The sequence below is a fragment of the Saccostrea cucullata genome, unplaced genomic scaffold, assembly GCF_032062105.1.
Source record: "Saccostrea cucullata isolate Sc308-1 unplaced genomic scaffold, CSIRO_AGI_Scuc_v1 ctg12571, whole genome shotgun sequence".
Classification (NCBI taxonomy): domain Eukaryota; kingdom Metazoa; phylum Mollusca; class Bivalvia; order Ostreida; family Ostreidae; genus Saccostrea; species Saccostrea cuccullata.
The window spans coordinates 3125-16066 of NW_026919574.1; the positions used below are offsets into that span (position 1 = coordinate 3125).

Below are 12942 nucleotides of genomic sequence, written 5' to 3' on the forward strand. Positions count from 1 at the left end.
ACAATTCAGTAATAATTCAGTGACCATTTTGTCTTGTTTCAGTGAGACAATGACTATTTATTTACATTTCAGTGGCCATTATGTCACTTTTCAACAACCTTTCTTTTTTATGACCCTCTAGTCTTATTTCAGTAACCATACCATCTTAATTAATTGACTCTTCAGCATTCTTAAGTAACAATAAAATTAGCTTTCAATTCCAATTCTCAGAGAATGCATAATAATTTCTATTACTGACCATTCAATATCAATGAACTTTCAACAACACATATTGCATGGAAAATTCTTCCTGTTCCTCATGTGAGACTTTTTATTAATTATTCATAAATGTTACAGAACCTCATATTGATACACATTCGTAATATTTATTTTGCATGTATTTGCTTGGAAGTCTATACAAAGATATAATTATAAATCATCACATCTCTAGGATATGTATAGTTCATTTATCAAAAAAAAAAAAAAAAAAAAAAAAAAAAAAAAAAAAAACTGTCACTTAATTCAAATATACAGTATGGCTTAAAAACTAGGCCTTCAACAAATTAAAATTGAAATCACATGTACAAACAAGGTTTCATAAACAATATCATATCTGGAATTACAAATTCTTAAACAAAACTACATTGATTATAAAAAAAATCACATTAATCAATGTTAAATAACAATTTATTACAAAACAATCACACATACAACTGTAAATGACTGCATCAGTAGAATTAAAAATATTTTAAAAGGAACAACTGTATTATCCTTAATCATGTAAGGCTTAGAATAATAATATGTCTTTGCTTTCAGCAATGTTCAGGCATTGATGAATAAGGGTAGGTAAGGATGCATTTATTCTGGACTTCTTTTTTGCACTTCTTAATGCAAAAAAGTAACCAAAAAATCAGTTATGTAAAAAATATAGAATAAGATCAGGATTGGCACTTTAAATTAGGATCAGAAAGGCAGTCAAAATAAGGATGCATATTTTTTTCTACGTCTGAAGTTAACCACAATTTGACAAATTTTGGGCCAAAATTTTCAATAAGATGAATATAACTTAATCACACAAACATAAATACATGTATTAGCTACTATTAAAATCACAATGACAATACACTCATTCGGAAATAGAAATAATAATTTAAAAAAATAAATGGAGATAAATTTTTCATAAATAATCTATGATAAATAAATATGGCAAGAAATAAGACAAAGAAAATCAATCCCCCTCAGGTACTAGGCTAATAAAATTATTTCAAGAAAATAGTAATAAAGTGAATATAAATTAATAGATATAGGCAGTGAGAAATTCCTTGGCTAATGCATTTCTCAAACAAATGAAATTCATTCTCCTCTATTTTATTTAAACAAATGTTCACTTACAAATTTTCTTATATTAAGCATTTGCTCCTCTTTTAAAAAAACATTTAATCTGTATTCAAAGGGGGATAGAACTTTTAATATTTTAAACGTTTTACAAATTTAACCTTTTACTTAAATGTTAAATGCATTATCAATAGATCCCATGACGTATAAGTAATATTTACTCAGTGTAATTAAAGTTTCACATTGTCAATCCCTCTCTTCCTCACTCCTCACAAATTGGAGCAGTTTTCTGGTAAAGGTCTCTTTGATACCGGAATCTACAAGACCACACACTTCTTCATCCGCCTCTTGTGTTAAGGTGTTAGCTTTTTCACTTGAGCTTTCTCAATGTTGTCCTTGAAGGCACTGAATGAGGCACGGGTAGACGTCTCACAATGAAGTGCTTTCTCAGACTCCTCAGATGAAAAGAACTCTGCAGTCATCACTTTCAGTTTTTTTTTCATTTTACATGCCCTACAAGGCCTTATCCTTTAGGGATTTCACCGTCTGTTTGAGTCTTGTATCTTGATCTCTGTAAAATGAAAACAAGGATATGTACTACTCTAAATGGCTTTACCACCCAAAATGTTACACTGAAAACTAATGATAAAAAAGAAATCAAAACTGTAGATCTTCTGGTTTGAATTAATAAAGGAAGAGAACCAGAAGTCTCTGTCGAGACTATAGCTCTACTGGTTTGTAATTGCAACAAAGGAAGAGAAAAGCCATTGCCATCAGACCAAATCTGTAGGATGAGTAGCTTTTTTAAAGGAATATAACAGAAAATTCTATTTTTAGTAACCATGGTAAAACCGTTCAATGAAACCAAAAACTGATGCACTAAATTATGTGTCATAATGTAGTCTAATTGTCTGACAAATTTTATGAAAATCAGATCAAAACTGTAGTGGGAGTAGCATTTTGAATAAATTTCACAGAAATTTCTATTTTTAGTAACCATGGCAACGTCCATTCATTAAAATCTAAAACCAATGCACTAAATTATGTATCTCAGTGTAGTCTACTTCTGTGCCTATTTATATTGAGGTCATACCAAATGTGTAGAACAGTAGCATTTTAAAGGAATTTCATAGAAATTTCTATCTAAAGTTACCTTGGCAACACCATTCATAGATATCATAAACTGATGCATTTTATATGTTATAGTGTAGTCTACTTGTTTGCCAAGTTATATTGAAATCAGACCAAATATGTAGGAGGAGTGGCATTTTAAAGGTCAATTTCACAGAAATTTGTATTTTTAGTAACCTGGAGTTACCATGGCAACACTGTTCATCGAAATCAAAAACTGATGAACTAAATTAGGGTAGTCTGCTTGTGTGCCAAGTTATACAGTGTATTGAAATTACCGTATATACTCTAAACTGTTAGGATTTAATAAGGAGTATCAGAGGGTGACCTCATATAATTGAAAAATTGTTTAAAGCAGACAGACTAAAACTGTAGGAGGAGTAGTGTATTGAAAAATTGTTTAAAGCAGACGACGGACACTGTACTACCCCATAAGCTCTTTTGGTCTCTGACCAGTAGAGCTAAAAATAAGCTGTTGGACTTGAAATACTAAAACAGCATAATTAATTTAATAAAACAAGAAATACTAAAACATCAATAAATAAAACAATGATCCTTGATTTCGTTTCTTTTTGTGTTAAGATTGAAATTATACTAAAAATTTGGAGGAAAAGAATTCTAATCAACTTTCCAAAATTTCTAATTTGATTAAGGGGGCCGATTTTCAATAATGGTTTCAATTGCACAATATTTCGCGCATCAGAGTAAAATGAAGTGTATTAAAATTCACTTTTTAAAGCAACTTTTTTCACTTAATAATAAAAAATAAACAAAATTAAGAAAATTTAGGTATGAAAATATAATTACATATTTATTTAACTGATTTTTTTAAAACCAATTTTGCAATTGATAGGTAGGTTGACGTTGTTACGGTGTGATTTTGACGTTATGATAAACTGAAGCTCTTAAAGATGGGGTTAATAAAAATGTTATTAAAGAAACAGTAATAAACATACCCTCTTGAAATTTAAAACATAGAAATTTGAGAATATCTCAATCCTTTTTGTAATGTTTTCATATGAATCCTTTATTTTATTATAATTCCATTATATGAACCCATATTTTGTAGTACTTTATAAAAACAGGAAAACTCGTTAATTTTTGGCATTTGGAGATTCCCCCTCTGGTAACAAGATGGTAGAATTTTGTGTTTCTTAAATATATTGTATAATATAGTATAACTAGGTCTAATCAAATATTAAAGTTTTAACAAAAAGTCTATTGTAGTATTTGTATAATTTGCTTTATAGTGCTGAAAATTGGCATTTTCCTACATAATCCTATTAAAGGTGCCTGTATTTTGAGATGGTCCCTCAAAAATACCTGGACGGTAGATTTTCCCCAAGCTTTGCATGTACACTGAACTTAATGCAAGTTATATATGGTATAAAAATGAAGATCGAGTTTCGCTATTGTAGTTTTTGCACAATAAAATCACAGTCGGTCCCCTTAAGTTACCTTTAACAATCCAACCCCTCAGGGTTGCAATAAATTTGTTCCTCTTGAAAAGACGAGAAACTTTTTAGTACACTCTAATGTTACTTGGTTGATTTTTGCCAACTTTTCAGAGTTTTTTTTTTATCAAAGATTTTGTAGGAATCTTTCACAATCATTAAAGCATCTAGTTATTGTTATATTCCTGTAAACCTGCATTCATAGTACAACTTTTCATAAATTTTATAATTATACATGTACACTAAAAATCAAGATACTTTTCATGTTTAGCAATGTGTATCTTAAATTGGTGAAACATTAACTCAGTCAAGTAAATAATATCTTGCGTTCATTTTCAATAATGAATATTATATCATACATATTAATGGACTATATTTGTGGAGAAGACAATGATGATGAGACAATCAATAATAAATAGAATTTGAAGGTATCAAATTTGTAATTTTAAATTTTTAATATTCATGTTAAATGATGAAAACACAATAAATCTTACTTTGCAAGACTTTGATACTCTTCTGTGGGCCTGCGATTCATCCCTCCTTTTTTGTGTGACTGTAATTTTTTAGTTCTTATGCAGTTGCTTCAGAATTGCTGGGGATGAAGTCTGCTGACTGTCTGAAGTAAATTGGAATGATATCAGTGTCCCTATCTACATATATATAGTGTTTTAAATTCTGTCAAACTATGTATTTTACCTGACTGTGAATTCAGTCAAAGAGAATGAGTGGATATCTGGTAGGGTAACTACCGTAATTCGGTTTAAAAAAGACCTGCATCGCTTATATACTTGCTTTTTTTTAAACAAGAGGCCAATAGGCCACATCGCACACCTTAGCTTTGTTGTTCTTGAGAAGAAGATTTTCCTATACATGATAATTATACATCTTTGTAAAACCTTGATCGCTCAGTGTGGCCCCATCCTACCCCCGATGGTCATGATTTGAACAAACTTGAATCTACATGTGCACTACCTCAGGTCAACAGTGATGATTATTACTCTTTAGGCCCAAAATAAAAATAATCTTGTTTCCTGCTACCAAACCTACCCTATTTTATGGCACCCTACCGTGAAGTTTTATTTACTTTTTTTTGGGGGGGGGATTGGAAATTTCATGATCCAAAAGTAAAAAAAAAATACATATTCAAGTGGTATTTCATAAAATTTAAGTTTTAAATATGGGATTTCATAAAACACTACTTAATTTCAAATAAAAATATTGACCTATGACATGTTTAATTTGGTTTTATAATAGTTCATATCCAACACATACCATTGGAAAAAATAAATAATTTTCCTACCTACCCTATTTTTTTTCAGGCAGTATAGCAGGTAACAAGATTATTATTTATTTTGGCTTTATGTTTAAAGTGATTGTTGAGTAGGTTGACATATTTTATAATAATTTCTTTCTTAGAAGTATTTTATATCTGAAACAAGAGGCTCATAGGCCTTATAGGTCACCTGAGCATCATGTAACAAATTACCAACATTTGAAGTTGGTTCATGTTTTAAACCAGAGGCCATGACATTCACAGTTCTGAAAGGGCACCAGAGTGCTCATGCAATAACTGGTATATATATATATTAGCATGCTTAGTTCAGTCACTTAATACCTATAGGCAGAGTAGGGGAACCAAAAAAATGCATTTTAACTGTTAATTCAGTAATATTCTGCAATATAAATAACATATGTAGTATTGACCCACCCCACAGGAATCCCTGACCCTGGGTCCACACATTTCACAATTTTAGAAAAGGCACCATATTGCTCATATATATAAGTGTTTAATTGATACCATGGAGCAGATTTCAAAGCATTAATTGATATTTTCAGTACATAATTAGAGCCCGGCCTTCCACTCTACAGTACCCCTACCCCAGGGACCTGGCATTTCACGAATAAATGGAAAGACTGTTACTCATCATAGTTTAATATATATATATATGGGTAGTTCAGACATCTGCTTAATATATGTACCCAGCAGCAGAGAAAATGTTTGAAGAATTAATGCATTTTCACTGTATAATCAATAAAGGCCCACCTTGTCACCAGAACGCCTGACCCTGGGGCCATGAAATCCACAAAAATCCAAAAAAGCCAAAATAAAAAATACTCTGGACCTACCCTACATTTTACCCTCCGACCCTAAAAGTTTTTATATTCCTAAAATGAAAAAAATGCCAGCTTGTTTGCTTAAAACCAAGGACCTTACTTTTTGATTTTTTGAGATGTTAATGCATTTTCTATATTATCACATGATATACATCTTTTTAAAACAAAATAATTTTTTTGGGGGGGGTCAGGAAGGGATGGTCATGATTTGAACAAATTTTTTTATGAATCTACATCTTTGACCTCTTTAGGCCAAAAGTAAAAAAAAAATAATCTTGTATATTTCATACCAAATATGTAAATTTTAAATATGAAGTTTTCATACTTTTTTGGGGGGTGTAATTAATTTGATCCAAATAAAAATACAATTTTGACCTATTTCATGAAATTTAAGTTTTAGCAAATATGATTCATTCCAAAAACCAAACGGGAAATTTCAAATTTTGTTAATTTGTATCAAAAATATAAATTTTTATCCATAAGTTTAATTTGGTTTTATGACCTAGTTCATAGGTCCAACACAGACTATTATCTTAATATATAATTTAAAATGTTGTAAATATTGTTGACAGATTACAGTTGACATATTTAAACAAGGTGATTTATTACCGTATAATATGGCCTATAATTTAAAGTGATTAATTTCTGGTCCTTAAAGGTCTTTGTGAGCTTCGTTGATAATTGTTGACAAAATAAAGGAAATTTTGTAACAAATTACCAGCATTTGAAAATGTAAATTATATGAGGTCAGTCCTATGACATTTAACTTTATTCATAATCAACCATGACCATGACCTTAGGCGGGCTTATAGGCAGAGTGCTCATATCAATTTGGTATATATACACTTAGCATGCTTAGTTCATGTATTTTTCACTTAATACCTATAGGCAGAGTAGGGGAACCAAAAAATTCATTTTAACTTTTAATTCAGTAATATTCTGCAATATAAATAACATATGTATTTTATTGGGATACAGGAATCCCTGCCCTGGGTCCAATATTTCACAATTTGTAGAAAAGGCACCATATTGCAACAATATAAATATATAGTGTTTAATTGATACCAGTGGAGCAGATTTCAAAGCATTAATTGAGCAGCAGTACACTACAGAATTAAAGATTTCAATGAATTTATGCATTTAAAACTTCATAATCAACCATGACCAAGTCTTACCCCAGGGACCATGAAATTCATCAATATAAATGGAAAGACTGTTACTCATCATAGCTATATATATATATTTCAGACATAATGCTTATATATGTACCCAGCAGCAGAGAAAATGTTCAAATTAATTAATGCATTTTCACTGTATATAATCAATAAAGAGCCCAACCCTATAGTCATTAACTCCCTGACCCTGGGGCAATTAATGAAATTTCACAATTCATGTAAGCGCTTAGGGCACCCTTCCAATGAAAATGTATGCAGCCAATATAGTTTGCTTAAAACCAGGAAAAGACATTTTTCACTAGAGATTTAATGTCAGTAAAACTTGGTTATAACTAGAACTGTCACAGTTTGACCTAATTATACCATAAAGGAATTGTGTAAATTTATAAAGTTTTTGGATTATAAAGATAACTTCGCTTTTCCGTAACAAGATTCACTATATCCGTGATTAAAATTGATTTCTTAGTTTTACTGTATACATTTTAATCAATAGAGCCCCAACATAACACCAGAACGCCTGACCCTGGGGCAATAAAATCCACAATTTTAAAAGATCGAGGCACGTACCCTTCCTAATCATAACAATGTATGAAGTTCAGTGAGTTTGTTTAATACCTAAGCAGCAGAGAAGAAGATTTTCAAAAATCAAATTTTTTCACTATTTAATCGATAAAGCCCCACCCTACACATATATGCATGTAACATCAGAACCCTTGAACCTGGGCCATCATCAGAAATTCACAATTTATAAGATACCCTTTCTCATCATAACTATGTAACTATGTAGTTAAATTGTTTAGTACCCATGCAGCATCAGAGAAGAAGATTTTCAAATAATTAATGCATTGTCACTTTATAATCTATATAGCCCCACCATAGCACTAGAATCCCTATGCCTAGGGCCATGAATTTCACAATTTTATTAGAGGACTCAATGCTTATTACAGTCATGCCATCAGTTTGTTTGAATTCTGGAGTAAAGAAGAAGATTTTTAAGATTGCATTAATTTTAGTGGTTTTGAACCCACTCCATCCCTCAGGTCCCAGGGGGGCAGCTGCAGGGACCATGAAATTCACAATTTTTGTTTCCCTTCACCCATAATACTAAGATGCTTAGTGCCAAAATTGCTGAAACTGGTTGAACGTTTGCAGAGAAGAAGCTGAAAATGTTCATATGACATCTATGCATCAAAAGCAATAACATGTATCCTGCCAGGTACATGTAATATGCATCCTTAGATGTATCATCCATGCAAGTTTGGTCACTGTTGGGTCATAGTTACTTGGAAATGAAACCTGGACCAAACACATTAACCTGTTTTCTCATCATGATCCGGCAAACGTAGGTCAGATTCAGCATCCGAGGCAAGCCTGGTAGAGTGCATCCTAAGATGGTACATACATTGTCCATGCAAGTTAACTGTTTGGTTAACACTGGGCTTATAGTAAATTACTTTGAAAAGAGATCTACAGTTGCAGAGAAGAAGCTGAAAATGTTTAAATGATATTATTATACCTCTATTGGTAATACTCGAATTTGATTGGCAGGTAAGAAAACTTTAAAACACAACAATGACTCCAAATGGTACTGTTTAAAGCAATTCTGAAGGAATCATTGCACTGGGATATAATGAAGTCATTATTTTTAATGACCGCTAAAAATGACCAGCTTAATCAAAAAATCGTTTTTGCAGTGAAGTTTTGCATAAGATAAAGTTATAATCGAAAAAAACAACATGTTTTTAAAATTGTGCATGGTCCGTTTTGCATTACCACCCAATAAGACTATGTAAAATTTTATCGTTTCAATATTTGTTACTATAATTCAGTTCATGTATTCCAAATATGTAGAGGCGGCTCTATTTTATTGCAGATTTTCAATTAATTAATTTGTCACATAAGTTTCAGTTTTTTACTAATTGTAGAGGAAAATTTTTCATATATATTAGTATATAACAATGTATGTCGCTATGAACCAAATATTGTTTTAATAATAAATCAGGATGCTTCCACATAACTTACACGACTTCCCTAGTGGTCATGTAAACAATTTTAAAGACTATATATTTGTTTGATTTCTGGAGTAAAGAAGAAGATTTTAAAGATTGCATTAATTTTAGTGGTTTTGAAACCCCATTGATATATTTAACGGTTAGGATTCATACTTTTCAATATATATTCAAACAATTTATAATAAAACAATTCACCCATAGATGCTACCCATAAATTGTGAAACTGGTTGGCCCAGTGGTTTGCAGAGAAGAATGAAAATGTTCTATGACATCTGATTCCCCATCTGTGAAAAGCAATAACATGTATCCTGATTTAAAAATTTACATGCAGTATATCCTTAGATGCTTCACATGCAAGTTTTCACTGTTGGCCCAGTGGTTCTTGAGAAGAAATTTTAAAGATTTGTTCTATACTTTTTAATATATATGGTATAATAAAACAATTAATTAATGTAGGTCAGTTCAACATTGAGGCAAGCCTGGAAGTGCCCAATCGATGTACATACATTGTCCATGCCGCTAAGTGGGCTTATAGTAAATTCTTTGAAAAGAGATCTTATTTCACCATGTTGACCTCAGAAGGGGTAATTAATTGTTATTATTTTATAAAACACATGACGGATGACGACAGACAAAAACAGATAACAATAGGTCACATTAGTGACTCAGGTGATTTAATCAAACTTCATTTAAAATTTTGTTAAAAATTTCATCAGCTGCTTGATTGAACACAGATTTGGCAGAAAGAAAAAAAATTATGCGGCTGCAATTTGAATGGGTCGATTGGGTTGGTTACAGGAAACAATGTTTTCATGGTCTTAAGAAGTCTATTTTAAAATATTAAACATCATTATTGAATATTCTCAACTCATCCCAGGTGGTCATTTTGGTGAGCCAGACTAAAAATCAGGTTGTGTTTGAGAGACAATATGTGCCTGGCAGCAAAATAAAAAAAACTATTTTTAGTATACAGGTAACAGTCACGGTCACAAGGTCATTGACCCTGGTGTCATTTGAAAGAATTTGATTAGTGGTATGCACACCAAATATGAAGTCTCTATCTCTTATGGTTCAATAGTTATGACAAAGGCATGAAAAAGCTATTTTTAGCATATAGGCCACAGTCAAGGTCACCAGGACATTGACTTGGTGTCATAATTTGAAAGAACGTTTCAGTGGAGTTTACAAACCAAATATGAAGTCTCTATCTTTCATGGTTCAAAAGTTATGGCAAAGGTTCAAGTTTGCAGACGTAAAAACTATTTTTAGCATATAGGTCACAGTCAAGGTCACAATGTCATTAATGTTGGTGTCATTTGAAAGAATTTGAACCTAATTAGTATGCATACCAAATATGAAGTACATGTATCAACCTTAAGTTTTATCTTTCTAAAGTTATGGCAAAGGTTAAAGTTTGCAGACAAACAAACAAACATACAGACAGGAAAAAAACAATATACGTCTCAGATCTATTGATTCGGGCACATAAAAATCACATGGGATGGAAATGGTGAGGTGACTAGCGTGAATTAAAAACTATTATATCTTTGTAAATCCAATGTGTAAAACACACTGCACACTAGCTGCTATCTCTTTTGAGGTCTGAATCTCCCTATTTTTCTATCTCAGTAAGCTAAAATGTATGCCACCTGAGAATGCTTTCACAAATATTATTACGACAATCATGGTTTTGCTTTTAAGATTTTCCTAATGTTTTCCTATGTTAAAATTTGACCCCCTATTATGGCTCCTCCTACACCCTGCCCTGGGGTCATGATTTAAACAAAATTGAATCTTCACTACCAGAGGATGATTCAACATGAGTGTCATCTTTCCTGTCAGACCAAGTGATTCTTGAGAAGAAGATTTTTAAAAGATGCCATTAATTTTTCACAAATTCATATTTATATGTATGAGGACATGGCCCTTCAAGGATACTCTGTGCCAAGTTTGGTTAAATTTGGCACACTCACGGTATAGTAAAATCTGAAGAAGTCTAGATGAAAATGCGAAAAGTTTACAATGACTCGGGTGAGCTAATAATTGAGGTCAAGATCATACGAAAGGACAAAAAATGTTGATGCAGTTGAACAACTATGATCAAATTATATCAATTGATATTGCACTGATCAATAGGTCTATAACAGAGATGTCAATTTTACTCAGACAGCTTACCGGTAGTCGAATAGTTGGAATGCTTTAGTCGTATGTGTTTCAAAGTATTTATTTTACACCAATTGTCACTTTAAACTGTTTAAAGGATCCGTTGTGGGATCCTAATCCCGATGTATTTTCATAATATTTAATTTTTATTACTAGTCATTAAAAAAAGCTTTTTAAATAATTATTTTATTTGTATAAATATACTCTATTTTTGCAGCTGTTGATTTTTGAAATTCTTTTCACCTTTTGATAAATATAACGTACTAGTTTTTGGAGGTTTATTTTGCTTTAAAAACAGCAAATTTGAAGTACTTTATAAGAAATCTACAACCACATTAAAGCTTATCAACATAAAATATATATTAAACAGTATTTCTTCTATAAGAATCAAGAAAAAAATCTGCAGGCAACTAAAGCATTTATATATGATAACTGACTTAAATCCATAATTTTCTGTCTTTTTTGCCTCAAGTTACCTCCCTTTGGTGTAGCTCTCTAACATAGGAGGAATAAACGGTAGTTTGCTTACATGTACATTGTTTTCAATAACAGTGTGCAGAAGACTAGAAGAAAATACAAACTTGGAACAGTCTGAGCCTCAGTTTTGGCGTTTTCATAAGTCTTAATTACGGTTAGTGACTGAATTTTTTTTACAATTTACCATTACAACAGTTTATGAAGAATGTATAACAAAAATTAACCATGCAGGAAAATATGCAACACTAATGGCAAGTGTTTTTTTTGCACATTTCAATTTAATTTTGATTGATTATATATGTTAGCATTACTTTATTTTTTTATAACAAAAAGAAAAGATTATGCATGTCCCGAGGAACCAAGAGGAGGGGCATTCCCCTCCCCTCCCCCCCCCCCCCCCCCCGATAATATTGCCCATATTAAACTATAATATAGGATAAAATGAAATTAAATTCCCAAACTTAGATTGTTTCTGAGGGCCGACCGTGAAAAAGTTGGTCATGATCAGTTACATAACTGTATCCCAAATTATAAAGTTTAATTTGAATTTAGTTTAATTTTGATTTGTTGTATTCACAGCATGTGTGTAACCAGCTGTAATGATTATAACTTGAGTGATAGTCGGGTTAAAAAAAAATCTATATATATTAATAGATATCTTTATTTACCACACACACATAATACCTGCTTTTTACATAAAAAATTATGAATTTATGAAATATTTGTAAAATGGAATGAATTTTGTTATGACGTCTTAAAAAAAGAATAAGGTTAAGTCAACTAGGTTCAAATAATAAGCATCATTAGAATTACAGCACATAAAATTTTGAAAAGAATTTCTATACTCTATTTTTTCAGGGGGGGGGGGGGTTATTGGAAAGAAACGAAAACCACAATTTAGAGTTTTGACAAAACCTAGAACCAATTGACCTTTTTATTACAAGTTTATAAATTCAAATAATATCTAAAATCAATACCGTCTCAACTTTGTGTTGTATACATCTGTTTTTAGAATGAAATTCGTCACTTTGAAGCCAAACTCGGAAAGAAGCAGAAACAGAATCGGATGAGCTGATATAGAATTAGACAAGAAAATCATGT

General features: G+C 31.4%; 1 long non-coding RNA gene across 1 annotated transcript; it reads right to left on the bottom strand.

Moving 5' to 3' along the window:
- Nucleotides 1-464: 464 nt before the first annotated feature.
- On the bottom strand, nucleotides 465-11466 carry LOC134233690 (uncharacterized). The gene is made up of 3 exons (XR_009985047.1): nucleotides 11377-11466; nucleotides 4394-4515; nucleotides 465-1885 (listed from the first exon to the last, which is right to left on the bottom strand). It is a non-coding gene; the product is annotated as an uncharacterized LOC134233690 (long non-coding RNA).
- Nucleotides 11467-12942: the final 1476 nt, after the last annotated feature.